The sequence below is a fragment of the Onthophagus taurus genome, chromosome 2, assembly GCF_036711975.1.
Source record: "Onthophagus taurus isolate NC chromosome 2, IU_Otau_3.0, whole genome shotgun sequence".
NCBI classification, from domain to species: Eukaryota; Metazoa; Arthropoda; class Insecta; order Coleoptera; family Scarabaeidae; genus Onthophagus; species Onthophagus taurus.
Genome location: NC_091967.1, coordinates 28,701,788 through 28,708,893, shown reverse-complemented (window position 1 = coordinate 28,708,893; position 7,106 = coordinate 28,701,788). Strand labels below are relative to the sequence as shown.

General features: G+C 32.0%; 2 long non-coding RNA genes across 2 annotated transcripts; both read right to left on the bottom strand.

The window, feature by feature from the left end:
• Nucleotides 1–2,346: 2,346 nt before the first annotated feature.
• LOC111418558 (uncharacterized) lies at nucleotides 2,347–3,175 on the bottom strand. The gene is made up of 3 exons (XR_002706841.2): nucleotides 2,852–3,175; nucleotides 2,544–2,728; nucleotides 2,347–2,475 (listed from the first exon to the last, which is right to left on the bottom strand). It is a non-coding gene; the product is annotated as an uncharacterized lncRNA (long non-coding RNA).
• Nucleotides 3,176–5,457: 2,282 nt separating this feature from the next.
• On the bottom strand, nucleotides 5,458–6,318 carry LOC139429098 (uncharacterized). Its single transcript, XR_011639802.1, has 3 exons — nucleotides 6,063–6,318; nucleotides 5,598–5,982; nucleotides 5,458–5,540 (listed from the first exon to the last, which is right to left on the bottom strand). It is a non-coding gene; the product is annotated as an uncharacterized lncRNA (long non-coding RNA).
• Nucleotides 6,319–7,106: the final 788 nt, after the last annotated feature.

Below are 7,106 nucleotides of genomic sequence, written 5' to 3'. Positions count from 1 at the left end.
ACAAGCTACAACCACGGAAGAAGAGAGAAACATTCATAATTTCTACCCAAGGATTACAAATTTAACAAACATCACATTTAATCAACATTAACAAGAAATACTGAACAAAGGAATGAAATTTGCACCAAAAAACCATACTAACCTGCCTTTACTAGCAGTAGAATTACAAGCAATCATAAGGGGAATTAAAGAAGAGGAAGAACTAAAGAAAGACATACAACAAATACTACTAAAAGAAGAAAATACTGCCAACCGACATAATAACAACAAATGGAAATATAACAACAAGGAGAAGAAAAATATAGAGAAATTGATTGGAGGTATAAAACAGAAGATAAAAAGAAACAACCTGACAATAACTCCCGGTGATAAGAATGCCGGAATAGTAATCATGGATAGACAGACATATATTGATAAGACAAGGGAATTTCTAAATGAAAATAATTTTGAAAAGATAAAGAAGGATCCTACTAATACCTTCAATAGAGAAACTAGGGAAACAATAAAGAAATGCGAAGATACAATAAAGGACATATTAGGTAACTATAGATGTATTAATGTAATGAACCCACAAACACCAAAATTATATGCTTTGATTAAACTTTAAAAACAGAACCATCCTATCAGACCAATAATTAGTAGTGTCAACACAAGCACATATAATTTATCTAAAATGCTTGTTAATTTCCTTAAAAACAGTCTACAATTTCAACCAGAACACACTGTAAAAAATCGAAACCAATTAATTAATGAAATAAACAACATTACATTGCCCAACACATTTAAAATTCTATCGTTTGACATTACAAATTTATACACCAATGTACCAATCATGGAAACATTAAACATATTAAAGGGATTGATACAAAACAACCTTAGTAACAGAAAAGATACAGAAAACTTAATTACTTTATTCAAACAATGTCTCAAACAGAATTTTTGTCAATTTGATGACAAAATTTACAGATATAGTGACGGATTGCCAATGGGATCACCACTCAGTGGCATTTTAGCGGACATTTTCCTAAACCAAATCGAAAAAGACAAAATTATCAATAGTGTTAATCCCTTTAATGAAAACATTATTTTTTGGAAAAGGTATGTTGACGACATTATTGTAATAATTAACGACGAAACGAAAATAAATAGCCTACATGAATATATAAACTCAATACCCAATAAACTAAAATTCACTATCGAAATTGAAAACAACAACACATTAAATTTCTTAGATCTGACTTTACAAAGAACAACAAATAATAAAATAAAATTCTCTATATATCGTAAAATAACCCAAACAGATAGTATCATACCATACGAATCGCATCATGACATATCCCAGAAACTAGCAGCATTTAGAGCATATTTCCACAGAGCTTTGAATTCAAACCTAGATACACAAGACTTTGAAAAGGAATGTTTGATCATACAACAAGTAGCAAAACAAAACAATTTTCCCAAACATACAATACAGAAACTCATGAATAAGATACAACACAAGAATAACACTAAAAACACCACTACACTTAAAGATTTAAATACAAAGGAAGATACTATTTATAGAGCCATTACTTTTCCAGGACAATTATCGGATAAACTAAAAAAAGTTTTTAACCAATACAAAATTCGTCTTACATACAAAACCAAAAACACCCTAAAAAACTTGTTAATTAACAATAAAGACAAAACAGAGTTACTAAAGAAGAACGGAGTCTATCAACTACAATGCGACACATGCCAGGTAATATATATCGGAGAGACGAGAAGAGCATTGCAACAGCATATTAAAGAACACAAAACCAGAGAAAACTCGGCATTTGGAAGACACTTGCTTTTTTCACAACATGAATTTAAAGAACAGGAAAACGTCAAAATACTACACCAGATTAGTAAGGGCACACACATGGAACTTTTGGAGCAATATGAAATAGATCGTTTTCTTCACAACAATCCCAAAGAGAAACTGCTCAACGAACAACTAATCCCACAACAAACCCCATTATACGCATACTTAAAACATCCATATCCACCATATAAAGGACAAGCAAAAATTTTAACAAACGAGAGAGCCTAGTTAGGTGGCGACTAGTGCTGCTGCATTGTTAAAATAGAGAGGCCCAAAAAAACGAAAAAACAGGATGATTAAGTTCACTTATTTTGATTTTGATTTGATATTTTTTAATTTTTCAAATATGTTAATGTTGCTTGTGTGTACTTTTGCATTTTGTTCAGATAGTACATTCTCTTTTTGTTTTCTACTGTACCGATCAACGCAACCTAACCTTGTTACGGTTGGAGTTGATTTTGATTTTTTGTTGAGGATTTTAAATGATTTTCAAAGCGCAATGGTTTATAATCGTTTATTTTATTGCTCGATGGAAAGTTAAAAAATTGTATTTTATTTTTGTTTGAAAACATGTGGCGTGACGTCGAACTCGGAAAACCAGTTTGCGCGTGGACGATTGGTGCATTTTTCTGAAAAGAAGAGTTGAACGAAAGGTTTTGGGAAAGACGTTCGTTTAGAGCAAAAAGTTCTTACTTACCTTAGAGAAAGGGAATTTATTGAGCGATTATTCTATCCCAGTGTAGTGTGGTGTGTTTTTGAGTATTTTTGGTAAACATCATCACCATTCGCTTATGCGGAAGTTATAACTTTTCGAAAAGAATCTGTGGAAACCGACCAACAACTAAGGTTTGTACACCATCTTGGCGTGAATTATCGAATTATCTGGAAACAAAAATTAATTTAAATATATTTAACTGTATCTAGGTTTCAACTTATACTAGTTTTCAAGATAGTACTAGTTTCGAATTTATAAAACTACTGTTCTACTAATGTTCGAGTACTCACCGTACGTAATTAATCAGGAGCAGATTGATTGGAGATCTTCATAAGTGTTTACGTCATCGCTAGCGTGGTAACCTGGTGAACCTTGGTGGAGACCTTAAACAAAAAAAAAAAAAAAAAGAAGATAAACCAGATAAGTGAATTTAACTATTTTAAATTACGAATCAACTTACCTGTGTCGAGTAAACTAAGATTGAATTCTTTATTTCGGTATTATCGTGATTGTACTTACCTTATTTGTTTATTGAATTCAACATCTGAGTTGAATAGCTTACTGATTTTTTTTTCTCTCTTCGAAGTATATCATTTATTTGATTAGGAGTATTAATTGATTTTGATTTCAATAATTCAAGTTAGTAAATATTTTTTTGTTTTGTTTTCTTTATTTTGTTCGAGATATTATTTAAATTTTTTTTATGCATTTTCTTAATGTTGTTGTGAGGGGAAACATAAGCTTATGCGGACCAGAGTTATTTTTTTTTGTTATTGATTTTAAAAGGTATTTTGCATTGTTTTGGAGTTTGAAATTTCTCTCAAAAATTTCTGGCGCTCAACATTTAATAAATTTAAATCGTATTATATTTTTTTTACATCACTGTTTTATTTACTCACACCCGTCTTCACTGAATTAGCCGTAAGCACCCGCAATAGGGTTACATATATTTTTTTTTGTGTCAACTAAATTTTGGCGCCCAACGTGGGGCCCCCGAAAAAGGGAAAAAACAGTGATGACGACAAAGGTGTAATTTTTTCTTATTTGCTTGAGTTGATTATTGCTATTGTATATTTTTTTTGCTTGATGTTTGGGATTTTTGAATTGAATCTAGTAATTTTGAATGAATTTTGGGCAAAATAGGATACCAATAAAAGTAGATAAATTTTTTTAATAAGTTTTGTATGAAATCAATTACCATGCCGAGAACAATGGATATCGATCGATTATGTAAGGATGAATTGCAATATGAATTAAAAGTAAGAGGAATAGATCAGTCAGGAACTAATAAAGACATGATTAAGGTTTTGCGACGAGCGATCGCAATGGAGAAAGAAGGTTCGATATTTAAAAGCTTGGTACAAATAGACGACGAACAAAATCTGCAGGTATGCGAAAGTAAACTGAAAGATATTGAAACGATGATAGCAGGTGAGGTTACGAGCGTTTCAAATATAAGAAAAAAAACATCAAAATTAGCCCACGTGATGGGGCGAATAGAAAGAATGAGTCCAAAGACCGCCGAACTAATTCAAAAACATTCGGAAATCCTTAAACGGGCCTTGAGTTGCGACTCAGATTTTCAAAATAATGTTGAGGGCTTTAATGAAAGACAAGCCGAGCCAGCGGAACTAGCTATGGCTGAAAGCGTGTTGGTACCCGACGCAGCTTCGACTCCTACACGTTCGGTTGTGAACATTAACGTCGATCCGACTCGAACTAATGTTACTACTTGTAGCGCATCACGCACTCTTATTATTTTTATATAGAAACATCATGTTATATCACCATGGGTTGTTATATCAACATAATGTATTTTCCCATGGCGATTTTGTTATAGTCATAAAATAATAAATAAACTGGTAGACACACATATAAAACAGTCTATCAAATACTCCATTTTAATTTTTAATATTTTATTGTACGATTAATAAATATAGAGTTACAAATAAATATACTCTATAATTGGTGACCCCGACTATTTTCAAAAAAGAAAATATATAATAATAACCATATAATAAATCTATAATAAACACCAATCGAAGAAGAATTAGAAGAAGACGAAATATACACATGGAATAAAAACGACAAGAAGAAATTTACCAGAAATACGGAATAAAGAAATCTACGACAAGAAGAAATCTGCGTTTCATAAAAGAAAAATCTACCTAAGAAAAATAAGAGAAGAAGAAACCTACTATTACAACTAATCATCATAATAACTGATTTTTGGGTGAGTGACAATTGTTTCTATTCCTCATAAGTCAGACATTATATTCTTCAAATTTTCAATCATTGATTCTTCGATACTAAACAAGGTTTCATTCAAAATACCCGATAATAACGTTGGTGATACACAACATTTTTCCGAAAATTTTTCTGCAGTGCGACTTCCACCTTTTTGGGTATCAAAACCTGAAATCTGGTTTACTCAGGTGGAAGCAAAATTTTCAATTTGTAATGTGCAGAATGACAAAGCTAAATACAATCTGGTGATTTCTAATTTACCGTTAGAAATCATTTCATCAGTTATTGATGTGATTAATAACCCACCAGACACAAACTTATATCCTTTTCTTAAAAAAACTTTAATTGATAGACTATCACAAAGTGAGGAGAAACGTCTGGATGATCTCCTGTCGGGTTCAGAGATGGGAAATCAAAAACCATCTGAATTCTTCCGAGGTATGATGGTTACTGCAGGTGGTTCTCAAGTTGTAAGTCAAGACTTACTTTTAAAACTTTGGAAGAGGAGGCTTCCACACACAATTTCAGTTGCCTTACTGGCCTCTGGAAAAAGTGATCCACTTGAATTACTAACGATGGCAGATAAAATTTGGGATTCTTTAAATTCCGGTCCTTATTCATCATTAAAAGTTTCAGAAATTACGCCTGCCCAAAATTCACATTCGACGCATGATTTTCCTTTATTAAAAGCCATCAGTGATTTAACTTCAACTTGTCAAACTTTGTTGCAAACTGTAACACAACAACACACATCTATTACATCTATTCAAAATAAAATAAATAACTTACAACAGAGTGTTGAAGATATAAATTCTTTACAACGTCAGTGTTGTTCACATTGTCGTTACAATGACAATTCTTCATTTCGTTCGCGCAATCGTACTCCTTCTCGAGAACGTTCAAACATTTGCAAATTTCATAGCAGATATGGTACCAAAGCTTATAGTTGTGAAGGTACTTGGTGTAAATTCCATAATTTAATAAAAAATAAACCAACTACATCCTATTCAAATTCAAAAAAACTAATTAAAGTTTCGATAGAAAAATCCTCACCTTCTTCAAAATCAATTAACCAAATATCTTCCAGACTTTTTGTATATGATAATAAAAATAACCTGCGATTTTTTATTGACACCGGAGCTGACATTTCTGTCATTCCAAATAAATTTTATCCCTTAAATCAAAAAGACTCACAGTCCATACTTACTGCGGCTAACGGTTCTGTAATCGATACTTATGGTAAAAATTACTAACCGTCTCTTTAAATTTACGAAGAAATTTTCCTTTCGTTTTCACTATTGCGAATGTTACAAAACCAATTATTGGAGCTGATTTCCTCAATAAATTCGCCATTTTAGTTGATATAAAAAATCGACAATTGATTGACTCAAAGACCACTTTATCTACTTATGGCACGTTAGCCAACTCAGAAATTTCTTCCCCTAAATTATTTTCTATCGAAACTGAATTTACAAATCTTTTAAAATCCTTTCCAAATTTAACCACTATTCCAGATTTTAATTTACCTGTTAAACATAATGTTAAACATTATATTATAACCGATTCACATCTTCCATTTTGTAGGCCGAGACGACTTGACAAAACTAAATTTGCAATCGCCAAAAGAGAATTCAATGATATGGTAGAACTCGGTATTTGTAGATCATCTTCTTCTTCTGTTGCTTCACCCTTACACATGGTACCTAAAAAAGATTGTCAAGACTGGCGTCCTTGTGGCGACTATCGTCAGTTAAATTTAGTAACGGTACCAGACAGATACCCATTACCTCATTTGCAAGATTTTAATTTGAACCTTCATGGTTGCACAATTTTTTCAAAAATCGATCTTGTACGAGCATATCACCAGATACCAGTAGCAGAAGAAGATATCTACAAAACCGCTATCACTACCCCTTTCGGTCTCTATGAGTTCTCTAGGATGCCATTTGGGTTAAAAAACGCAGCCCAAACGTTTCAACGATTTATAAATGAAGTAACTTCCGGTTTAAGTTTCATTTTTGTCTACCTGGATGATATCCTTATTGCTAGTAAAGACAAAAATGAACATTTAATTCACCTTCGACAACTTTTTGAAAGATTAGACAGTTTTGGAATCAACATTAAACCGTCTAAATGTGTTTTTGGAGTAAGTTCAATAGATTTTTTAAGCCATCATATATCTTCCAAAGGGTCTCGTCCAACTCAATCAAAAATTGAAGCAATAAATAATTTTCCTCAACCTCAAAATCTGAAAGAACTCCAAAGATTTCTTGGAATGATCAATTTCTATCACAGATT